The following is a 12,448-nucleotide window of genomic DNA, read 5'->3' on the forward strand; positions in this document are numbered from 1 at the left end:
TCTTTCTAATCTTTTCATTCCTTCCTATTTCTTCTCTTTCCCTTCCTCTTCTCCTTTATCTTCTTCCTTCTCCTAGACTAATTTAGGCCCTAAACCCTCTCTTTTCTTTCCAGTACCATCCTAAATCCACCCCTAAATCTCTATCCCTTCCTCTTCTTGCTATTTTTCCCTCTCCACTCAGGGTCCCCCACCTGGTTTTTCCTTTGTCATTTCTCAAAAACCCTACACCTCCAAGCCCATCTCTTGTATATCTCTTGTATATATCTCAAATATAACAATAATAATACTGAATACCTATATAGCCCATTAGGGCTTACAAAATGATTTTCAAACAGTATCTCATTTGGTTTTCACACAGCTATTGCGTAGCAATGGTGGGAGATTAATATCAAAGAAATTAGGATCATTGATTTAGAGCTGGAGAGGACCTTAAGGGTCCCCTAGTGCAATCCTCTCATTGTACAGACATGGAAACAGTTCAAGAAGGAACTAGCTTGATTCCAACACATTTTTCACTGCCCTCTATGTCTTACCTTTGTTCAGTTAGTTCCTTTTGTGTCCAATACTTCTGATCCCATCTGGTGTATTCTTGGCATACTAGAGTATCTTTGCCAATTCCTTCCCCAGCTCATTTTACAGATGAGGAAATTGAGTAAACAGGGTGAAGTGACTTGCCCAGGATCACACATAAGTGTCTGAGGCCAGATTTGAACTCTGGAAAATAAGTCCTCCTGACTCCAGGCCTGGCACTTTACTCACTGTACCACCTTGTCTTACCCTAACAGGTTGCTAATCATTCAGTGAACTCTATTCAAATGAGACATCAAGCTGATGACTAAAAATATGTTTTCTTTTTTGAATAAAGAACCAACATTTCCTTCCCATTCCTCATGCTTTGAGTTTCTCATTTAGGATGATTTGCATGCACATATTATTCTGCTTGCATCCTCTGTGGGTTTCCTGCCAGTATAAGAGGGACAGAGGCAGATGGCAAAAATATCTGCCCATCTCCATTTCTCCCTCTCTTCCTCTCCTCTCTCTCCTAAGATTTCATTAGCTCATCCTTCACTCCGGTAATCTCTCAAGCCTCTGTGACCTCTCCTATGCACTTAATTCATTCTAACATAGTTATTTATGGGTATATCTTATACTTGTAATAAATTGTACAGTCTCAAAAGTGAGACAGTCCCTCCATGCCCTTAAGGAACTTAAAATCTATATGGTACTTTGCTCAGAGTAAACATATAATAAATGTTTATCGATTTATCTATTCACTGGAAGAAACAATATGTACACAGATAAGTAAATACAAAAATGTAAAACACATGTAAGGTCCCCAACAAAGCTTGCGTTGTTTTTTCATTTGGTACATAAAAGGCATTTAATAAATACGCAATAATTTGTGTCCCTAGACCCTCAAAGAAGACAATGAAGGTTTGGTAAATGTTTGTGGGACTAAATGGAATTAAAGAGGTACTGACTGCTGTATAATTCACACTAAGGAATAGAGTCAGGAGTAGAGTCAGGAGTCCTTGTTAATAGGAGACAGCACAGAACAGTGGAAATAACATCAAACTCAGACTCAAGTGATAGGTTCAAATCTTAACTCTGCTGCTTACTGCCTAGGTGACCTCAGGCAAGTCATTTCTTCTTTCTTGAACTATTTCCATGTCTGTACAATGAGAGGATTGGACTAGAGAACCCCTAAGGTCCTTTCAGTGATGCTAATTTCTTTGGTATTAATCTCCCACCATTGCTACTTAATAGCTGTGTGAAAATCAAATGAGATATTGTTTGAAAACAATTTTGTGATTTTTAAAATTTAAATTAAATTTTTAAAAATTTGTAAATTTTATAAAAATGGGCTATATATATGTATCTGGTGTTATTATTGTTATGCTTTCTATGGCTATGACTAATTATTGCTGATATTAATAGTGTTCTATTTTCTATAGCTATGACTAGCCATTATTATATTATACTTGCTATATTGTTCTGGCTACAAGGGGTGTTGCTATGACTAGCCACAATTCACATTATTATTGTTATTATTGCCACACTTTTTGTAGCTATGAATAGCCATTATTCATAGTGAATGAAGCACTGACTTTGGAATGAAGGGATCTGGGTTTGAATCATACCTTTTCCACTTAATACACACTTGACCCTACGAAAGTTATAGAATCTCCCGAAGAAGTCCCAGTTTCCTCAAATGTAAAATGAGAGGTTTGAACTAAAAGACGTCTAAGGTTTTTTTGTAGCTCTAAATTTGGGATCCTATGATCTTGTCCATGGTCTACTAGCTAATTTCTTCTCAAAATTCTAGTCCAAAACACTTTCTCCAGGCAATCATCTCTCTACTATAATAAGGAGTCAAATGACTTATTTTATGTTTACACTTTGCATTATCTTGTTACTTTGTATTTGCTTCCTTAACTCTATTGTTGTATCTTATATCTGTTTCCTGAATCTGGATGGGGTGGAGTGGTGGGGTGTATTTGTGACTATTCTATGCCCTGTTTTGACACCTCAGAATGTCAGAGCTGGAAGGGATCTTTGAGATCATCTAGTCAGATCCCATCAATTTATGGAAGACATGAGAAGGGAAGTGATTTGCTCAAGGTCACACAGCTAGGAATTGGTAGAACCAGGATTCAAATCTAGTTCTCCTGACTTCCAGTCCAGTCCAGTGTTCTTTCCATTAAAAGAGTGAAGAGCATAATCCCCCCCCCCCCCAATAAGACTGGGAGGCCCCTGAGACACTACACATCTCCTCATCCCCTTGTGTTCTCCAAACTTTCTCACCAGTGCCTATACACAATGAATCTTCTTCAGCAGTGGTAGATGCTGGGTGGCACTGAAAATCAGAGGAGAGAATTGCCAAAACCATGGATTAGGTAAGAGAAATCACTTCCACTCTATGAACTTGTGGCATCTGCAGAATAAAGTACATTCTAAATTTGATGAATTCCCCATTCTTGTTCTATTAGTATTTCTCAATGTTTCTTCTTAACCTTTGACACCCACCTCTTTTATTCTCAGGACTGACCCATAACAAAGTAGATTATATGCCAAGGAACCCTGGGTACTGACTGTAGCCACTGGGTATCTCATTCCATAGCAATCCACCATCAAATCCCTCCCTCCCTCTTTGGGGATAGCAAGAGTCAGGGAGTGGGAATGCTATATAAGATAGCTCAGAAGCTAAGTGTAGGAATTCTGTGGGGTAGGGGATGTTGTTGTTTATCCTTTGCTTTGGAAGAGGACCAGTGACGTCACACAGTGAAGTCTTGACTCTCCATGACTTGGATTTGTGTGAGGCTGAAGACATCAAGCCCCTTGCAAAGCCCTTATATCTTGGTTTTGTCTCTTTTTTCCAGGTTCTTACCACTGATTAGTTCTGCTGTTATGCTGACTGCTTGGGATGAGAGCTTCTTCAAATTAAACAGTTCCCTTGAGTCCATCCTCTAGTAGTAGTCCTTGTCTTAGCTCACTTAAGATCCAGTCTGACTGGTTGCAATATTCCTATTCTAAGCTCTTGTTCCTGAAGTTTTCAGATTGCCAATTCTTATCAATTCTACTTCCATAATATTTCTTCCAAACCACTCATAAAGGAATTTCCCTGGGGGCAGTAGGTAGCTCAGTAGATAGAAAGCCAGGCCTAAAGATGGGAGGTCCTGGGTTCAAATTTGACCTCAGACATTTCCAACCTGTGTGACATTGAGAAAGTCACTTAACCCCCTTATCTTCTGCTTTACAATCAATACTGACTACGGATTCTAAGACCTAAAGTAAGAATTTAAAAAAAAGAAAGAAAGAAAGGAAAGGAAACTAACTACCTTAGTTGAAGCCCTCATCACTTTTCATGTGAGCTATCACACTATCCTCCTCCTTGGCCTGCCAGTTTGCAGTTGCTCTCACCAATTCATTGCTTGCCCAGTCAAATGAATATTCCTGAAGTAGAGATCTGACCATATCACACAGTTCTATTCAAAACTCTTGAATTGCTCCTTTCTTCCTCTGTCTCAGCTTTAAATTCCTCCACAATCTAGCTCCTTTCCAGACTTTTCTCACTCTATGATTCCCCTCATAGGCTTAGCATTCCAATCAAACTTCTTTCTAGCTATTTCCTTGGTTCCCCCAGTTATTTCTACTTGAGGACAGTGACTGTTTCATTTGTTTTTTTAAAGTCTTCATATACCCAAGCAGCTAGGGCAGCTAGGTGGTACAGCGGAGAGAGTACAGGACCTGAAGTTTAAAAGACCTGAGTTTAAATCTGGCCTCAGACATTTACTAGCTGTGTGACCTTGGGAAAATTACTTAACTTTGCTTGCCTCAGTTTCCTCATCTGTAAAATGAGCTGGAGAAGGAAATGGCAAACTACACATCTTTATCAAAAAAAAAACCCAAATGGGGTCCCAAAGAGTTGGACATGACTGAAATGACTGAACACCATACCCACACAGCTTGGCATGGGGATAGAAAGCTGGTTTTAGAATAGGGGAAGCATGGATTGTTTCTTAGAGCCAGCTCAAATAGTTTCCAAAAGCAAATTATTATTAAGTTTTCATTGTGAGCACTGAAACTTCAGAAATTACCAAATACTACAAAGCAGGGCTTAAATTATTGTTTCATTGATTGTCTCTACATTTACAGAAGCCATGCAAGAAATGTTAATAATGTAGGTTAAATTTAAAAGTATATTGAATGAGAGAAGCCAGGATAGAACACAAGGCCTGGAGTTGGGAGGACCCAGGTTCAAATTTGTCCTCAGACACTTCCTAGCTGTGTGAGCAATTCACTTAACTTCAGTTGTCTAGCTCTTGCCCTTCAATCTTAGAATTGATATTAAGATAGAAGGTAAGAATACTTTTTAAATGTATTGAATGTATTTCCCTTCCTCCCCTCCACAGAGCCTGTTGTTAAACATTTACCAGAACCCCCTTGGACTTCAAGTCCTGTCCCTGTCACATAGCTAACTATGGGCAAGTCACTTCTCTGTTCACTCCCCCGGTTAGTTTTTAAGACTGTAAATTATAGACAAGTTGGGATCCATATCTATGGAGAGAATTTCCATACCAGGAGTCCATTATACTGATGAACTTACAGGTCTAGACCAAACATCACAAAAAATCCTTACCCCCAACTTGCTAGTACCCTGAATAGTATATAGATGGGTATAGTGTTGTTATTTAGTTGTTTTTCAGTTGTGGCTGACTCTTTGTGACCACTTTTGGGGTTTGTCATTTCCTCCTCCAGCTCATTTGACAGATGAGAAAATTGAGGCAAAGAGGGTTAAGTGACTTTCCCAGGGTCACACAGCTAGTAAGTACCTGAGGCCAGACTTGGTCTCAGGAAGATGAATCTTCCTGTCTCCAGGACTGTGACTGTGCCAATCTACCTAATAAATAATTCTTGAGTTGAAATATTTCCCACCTGGAATGTTCTTCTTCCCTACCCCTATTTTATCTATCCTAAAAATGTATAGTTGCTAATGTGTACATCAAGTTAATAGGTAGTGCAGTGGAGAGAGCTGGGCCTGCAGTCATAAAGCCTCATCTTCCTGCATTATGAAATAGCCTCAGATACTGCCTAGCTGTGGGACCCTGGGCTAGTCACTTCACTGTTTGCCTCCTCATCAGTAAAATGAGCTGGAGGAGGAAATGGCTAACCACTTCAGTATCTTTGCCAAGAAAACCCCCAAAGCAGTCACAAAGAGAGACACAACTGAAATAATTAAGCAAGAAGTTAGTAGACTACTCCAAGTTCCATCTAATTTTTTTTAAACTCTAGAATCAATACTGTGTATTGGTTCTGAGGCAGAAGAGTGGTAAGGGGTAGGCAGAGGGGGTTAAGTGACTTGCTCAGGGTGAAATAGCTAGGAAGTGTCTGCTGGCACAGTGGATCTAGGACCTGTCATCTCAAGGCCTGCTTCTCAGTCTTGTTGCTCCTCCTGCCTCACTTCCTTTGAAAAGCCTCCCCTAACTACAGTTTAGCCATTATTCCATTGGCTCTTATTATCTGTACTAAGCATATTGGTACTTAATTATATACTGGGTGCATTGGATTTTATATCTGGAAAGTATCTTAGAGTTCCACTAGAACAGCCTCTTCAGTATCCAGAGGAGGAATCTGAGTCCTTGAAAAGGAAGTGATTTGTCCCACATCACACAGATAGGAAGTAGCAAAGCCAGGATTCAGACCGAGATTCTCTCTCTGTCTCTGCCTCTGTCTCTGTCTCTGTCTCTGTCTCTGTCTCTGTCTCTGTCTCTGTCTGTCTGTCTGTCTGTCTGTCTCTCCTCCCCCTCCATATATATACATACATATCAAACCAGTTGATATAGGAGTGAGGAAGAGTTAGGAGTCAAGGATAACACCAAAGTTTTCCTACTCTTAGAGGTATTCAATCAAAGGTTGAATGGCTACTCAGCACTACTGGGTATGATGTTGCTGTTGGGATTCTCTCTTTATGTATGGTTTGAACTAGATGGTCACTGAGGTTCCTCCAACTCTCAAATTCTGGGGAGTTCTGGGGAATAGAATTTGATTCTGTTGTAAATCTCAGGGGCTGGAAGAAATAGAGATATTCTGAGGAGAGATGTATTTGAGGTAAAATAACGCATAGAATTTTGGGTATGCTGAGTTTGAAAGGTCCCTTGGGTAACCAGTATGGAATATCCAATAGGCAGTTGGAGATGAGGGAGATGTGGGACTGGCATTCACGAGTCAGGCTAAGGCTGGAGGCATCTGCATAAAAATGCTTATTAAGGTCTTGGGAGCTAGGGATTTAACCCACAAGGGTTGAACCCCTCTTCATGCCCCCTTCCTTCCATAAGCCTTTGTTTTCAAGGTGCCTGCTGTGTTCACCATACTAAGACACCAGAAAGGAAGAGATGAGACCCCAAAGCTACAGGGGTGTCACACTCAGGCTCAGTCCTCAGGGAGCTTTAAGGTGTGGTGTGGAATGGGTGTGTGGGTGTGCAATGCAGACATATGAATCGATTAGGAAGTAATCACAAACCAAGATTTACTGGGTACAAACTTTTTCTTAGGAAGATGGTAACATGTGGGCATTGGACACACGATCTTCAGGGACACAGAGATACACAGACCCCTGACCACAACTGTGGCAGGGCCCAGGTGATGGGCACATCATTTACCTTCTGTCCAAGGTGGTTCAGTCCAGTCCAGGGAATGATGAGGGCCCCTGGGTGGGGATAAGGAAGAAATCAGCTAGGGGAGGGAGAGTCACAAGCCAGCTTCAATCAAGTATCACCAGGCTCTGGGGCACAACCAGGAGAGGGGGCTTTATGTCCTGACATAAATAGGCCTTCCCACCCCCACCCCATACATGCCCCCTTGCACCCCCCCCTAGAAAAAGCTGGAGCTGGTTGCCCAGGGACGGAAACCCAAACCCTTCCATTGTTTCCCACCTCAAAGCTATATTTGACTCTGTGTGTGTTTGTGTATGTGTACACAGGAGTCTATGGTGTGCATAGCAGGGTGGAGGTGCCAAATCCCATTCTCCAGATGCCCAGGATCATTTAGAAATAACTGGCTCAGGACCAATGGGGGTTGGGTGGGGACAGAAGGAAATAGAAGATGGTTGTGTTTGTGTGTGTATGTGTGCAAACATGAACACACCAGTGCTGTGCATCTGTGACTATTGAAGAGGCAAAAGAAACAGAAAACTCAGAGCTGCCACTGAAGCTTAGTGCTGGGGGTCTCTCATGGCTATAATGTACTTCTTCCTCATGTTTGTTTCTTAAAATACTATTCAGGGGGGCAGCTGGGTGCCTCAGTGGATTGAGAGTCAGGCCCAGAGATGGGAGGTTCTGGGTTCATATCTGATCTCAGATACTTCCTAGCTGGGTGACCTTGGGCAAGTCACTTAACCCCCATTGCCTAGCCCTTAACACTCTTCTGTCTTAGAACCAATACATAGGATTGATTCTAAGACAGAAGGCAAGGATTATTTTTAAAAATAATAAAGAAACATAATGGGGAAATGATACCAAAAGCAAAGGTTAGGGATGAGCCCCAAACTTCCCTAATTCCCTCTAGTAACCTGTCTCTATGGGGACATCAAAGTGATACAGTAGATAGAGTGTTGGACTTGGAGTCAAGAAGATTTGAGTTCAAATCTGGCCTCAAACACTAATTGTGGGGCCTTAGGCAAACCACTTAATCCACTCTGCCTCAGTCTCTTTATCTGTAAAATGACCTGGAAAAGGAAATGACTACTCTAATATCTCTGATAAGAAAACCCCAGATGGGATCAAAGAGAATCAGATACCATTGAAAAATATCTGAAACAAACCTGTCACCTAGATCTCTCATCTAGGAATTTACCTAAACCTTTTTTTGAACTTTTTTCCCCCCAAATTGCCTCCTCAAGGGATGCCTTTTAAAATTGGTTTATTGGTATATTTTTTAAAACCTTTAGCTTCTGTCTTGGGATCAATACTAAACATTGGTTCCAAAACAGAAGAGCAATAAGTGCTAAACAGTTGGGGTTAAGAAATTTACCCAAGGTCACACAGCTAAGAAGTATCTGAATCCTGATTTGAAAACAGGACCTCCTGTCTCTAGGCCTGGCTCTCAATATAATGGGTTGCTCATTGGCTATGGGAGGGGGGAGGAAGGAGAGGAGGAAAATAATATGAATCATGTGACCATGGGAAAATATTCTAAATTAATTAAATAAATAAATAAATGTAAAAAATAGCAAAATAAAATAATTTTTAAAAGAATCAATATACTGGGTCACTTCATTGCTCCAATGTTTTTTGTTTTATTTCCAAATATATCCTTCCCACCTCCCCCCCAGCCATCCCTTGTAATAAAGAATAAAAAGAGGAAAAGACAAAAAAAGAAATTCAGCAAAACTACTCAATCCATCAATTGAATCTGACAGCATCCACAATATTCCACACTCATAGTCCATCACCTCTGCAAAGAGAGCAGAAGAGAGATTTCTAAACAGAACCTGTTTAGCTATTCAGCCTAGCTACCTCTCTGTATCCACATGTTGCAGCTAGTATGTCCACGTAGCCCCAAGGACTTACTGGGGAGACCCAGGCACAGAAGACAAGCTCTCAGGACCCAGGGGCTGAATGCTGGGCTACCCAGAGGCCTGGAGAGCAGTGGGCTGACAGGAATCTCTTGATGGTGGCGGTAGGGAAAGGAACTGAAGCATTTAAAATTGCCTTTTATTAACTCCCAAGTTAAGAGAGAGAGAGAGAAAAAAAGATCTTTTAATGGATCTAAGATTTCATCTGCTTCTTCCAGCAAGATGCACATTCCAACACATCCATGCCTGCCTTCTTGAGTAACTTTCATTCCTGTCCTCTTGTCAATCCCTCACGGGCAGTCCACTGGATAGGCCAGAGGCCTTCCTCTAGATAGCTGGCCACAGGGTGAACACCAGGGCTCGCTATCCAGTATTCCTTGCTCTTCCTATTCTTTTATTTTTTTCCCCTCTCATGCTTCTCTGATGACCTCCTTTTTGCCTTGTCTTCATTGTCACCTATTCATGCCTCCCATGGGCCTCTTCATGGCCCTTTGGGTTAGGGGAAAGGAGTAAGCATTTCTTAAATTAATCCCTTTTCTGTGTCAGTCACTATGCTGAGTTTTACAAATGTTGTCTCATCTGATCCTCACAAAAACCCTGTGAAGTAGGTTTGTGTTCTCTGTTTTACAGTTGAAGAAATAGAGCTAGGGCAGCTGGGTGGCTCAGTGGATAGAATGTCAGACCTGGAGATGGGAAATCCTGAGTTCAAGTCTAACCTCAGACACACCCTGTGTGACCCTGGGCAAGTCACTTAACCCCCATTGCCTAGCCCTTACATTTCTTTTGCCTTGAGACCAATACACAGGATTGATTCTAAGACAGAAAGTGAGGGGTTAAAAAAAGAAGAAGAAGAAAATAGATCCAGACAAAGGGGAAGTGACTTGCTCAGGATCACACAGCTAATATGTATCAGAAGCAGAATTTGAACTCTGGGTTTCCTGTCTCCAGCCCAGCTCTCTATTCACTGCAAGAGTTGTGACATTCCATAATTAGAGCAACCCATATATCATCTCTGAAAGAATATTGATGTTGAGAAAATGGCCTTTGTTTTAAGGCAAAGCTTGAGATCATTGAGAAAACGTAATTCCCAAAGCAATTTGGCCTTGTTGCTTTCTGGCAACAGTACCTGATCAACGTGGTCTCTTAGGGGCCACACTACTTATAAGTGGTTTGACCCCATTTGTTCTGCCAAGGGCTTCCCTTCTGTATAGAGCCCAAGTCTCCTTCCCTGCCTTCAGAGGACTCCTAGGGGGTTGGTAGAGAAAGATAGTTCCTCCCTGCAGGAAGCTTCTATCCACAGCAATCAGTTGAAGCATTTAAGGGCTTTTTATGTACCAGGCAAGCAGAGAGGTGGTACAGTGGTTAGAGTACTGGGCCTGGAGTTGAGAAGACCCATCTTCTTGAGTTCAAATCTGGCCTCAGACATTTCCTAGCTGTGTGACCCTGGGCAAGTCACTTCACCCTGTTTGCCTCAGTTTCCTCATCTGTAAAATGATCTGGAGAAGGAAGTAGCAAGCCAACTATGTAACCCTGGGCAAGTCACTTAACCCTGTTGACCTCAGTTTCCTCATTTGAAAAATGAGCTGATGGAAGAAATGGCAAGCCTCTTCAGTATCTTTGCCAAGAAAATGGGGTCACAAAGAGTTGGAGATGAATGAAATAATTGAGCAACAACAAATGTGTCAGAAGCCAAAGTAAGTATGAAGAATGTGAAGAAAAGGAAAAGCACAATCTTGCCTTCAAGGAACTTACAACTGAACAGGAAACATGACATGTAAAAAAATGTACATACAAGATACGTAAGTAGAAGTAGAAGTAATTTCGGTGGAAAGGCAGTAAAAATAGGGAATGGAGGAACCATCCCAAGTTGGAGGCGGGTAACCAGGAAATGTCTGTGGAAGGTGGGACTTAATCTCTCTCTCTTTCTCTTTTTTTGTACCAATTTTAAATTTAAACCATTTTTATTCTCCAGGATAAGAATTGCATAAAGTGTTGCATAAAGTGGTAAAATTGTATGAAGTGATGTTGTTCACTTTTCTCCTTCTGCACACACTGAGGTATTCAGAATTCAAAATGTACATTGCAGCTTAAAAGTGATTTTTAAATTGCCATGGCACCCAACCCTGGCTTCCAATGCTGGTCCTTTCATTTATTTTTTTAAACCCTTATCTTCTGTCTTAGAATAAGTACTGTGTATTGATTCCAAGGCAGAAGAAGAGTAAGAGCTAGGCAATGGGGTCCTAAGTGACTTGTCTAAGGCAACACAGCTAGGAAGTATCTGAAGTCACATTTGAATCCAGGACCTCTTGTTTCTAAGCCTGGCTTTCAATCCACGGAGCCACCTAGCTGCCCCCTCTGATTTTTGAAAAGCAATATGGGATGCCCTGTTTTCTGGTGCATTTAGTTAACCTTGAGTTTAGAAGTGGTACCTCTGGATGTGGCTGCTCTACTGTTTGGTAACTCATGTTTTGCTGTGTTCCCTACACTCTGATCCATGTATGTATGATACATGTATACATGATACATAGTAATGCTAGGATGGAGCCAGGGAAATCAGAAGATGGTAGAGAGGATACCTATAAAGAATTCAAGGAGAGGGTCAGGTAGGTGGCTCAATGGATTGAGCTAGGCCTGGATATAGGAGGTCCTGGGTTCAAATCCAATTTCAGATTACTTCTTAGCTGTGTGACTTTGGGCAAGTACTTAAGAAAATAATATGTGCACAGTCAGTCAGGTTACAATAAACGTTTATTAACTGCCTACTATGTTCCAGGCACTGTGCTAAGTATGCACAAAGCACATAGACCTATGTAAATGAGGAATGAGAAGTGAAGGTACTTTATCCCCCTGGGGACCAAGGCTGAAGTTATTAGGGACATGTATATGCAATGAAGACTCCTGGTTGTCTGCCCTATCCCGTGGGGCTTTAGACTGGTCCATGGAGAGGCAGGTCTATATGAACCACTCCCAAGCTTGGAGAAATGGGACACCTTCTGGCTCTGAAATTTTGATGAGCTGAGGGAGTTTTAAGGGGGGGCAGTGTGAGGCAGGGAGCAGATGGAATTCCTGGAGCCATTGTACTGGCCTGTCATCTGAGAGGAAGGCAGTCCTGGATAATTTATGGAGGCACAAACACAGAGGCTTCTCTGGAAATATGTAAACAGGAGTGGCCTAGGAATGGGGTGCGCATTGTCTTTGGTCCGAACTAAACTGCTGGGTATATGTCCTCATCCCACCTCATAAGAACATTATATGCAACTACAGATTTAATGTTTGAAAAATAACTTGTGAATGCTCATCTCCAGGGAATGGACTAAGAAGAAAAACATGAAAGAAATAATCTTTATATTTTGGGGGGGGAATGATGACTTCTAT

This window comes from Monodelphis domestica, chromosome 2, assembly GCF_027887165.1.
Source record: "Monodelphis domestica isolate mMonDom1 chromosome 2, mMonDom1.pri, whole genome shotgun sequence".
NCBI lineage: Eukaryota > Metazoa > Chordata > Mammalia > Didelphimorphia > Didelphidae > Monodelphis > Monodelphis domestica.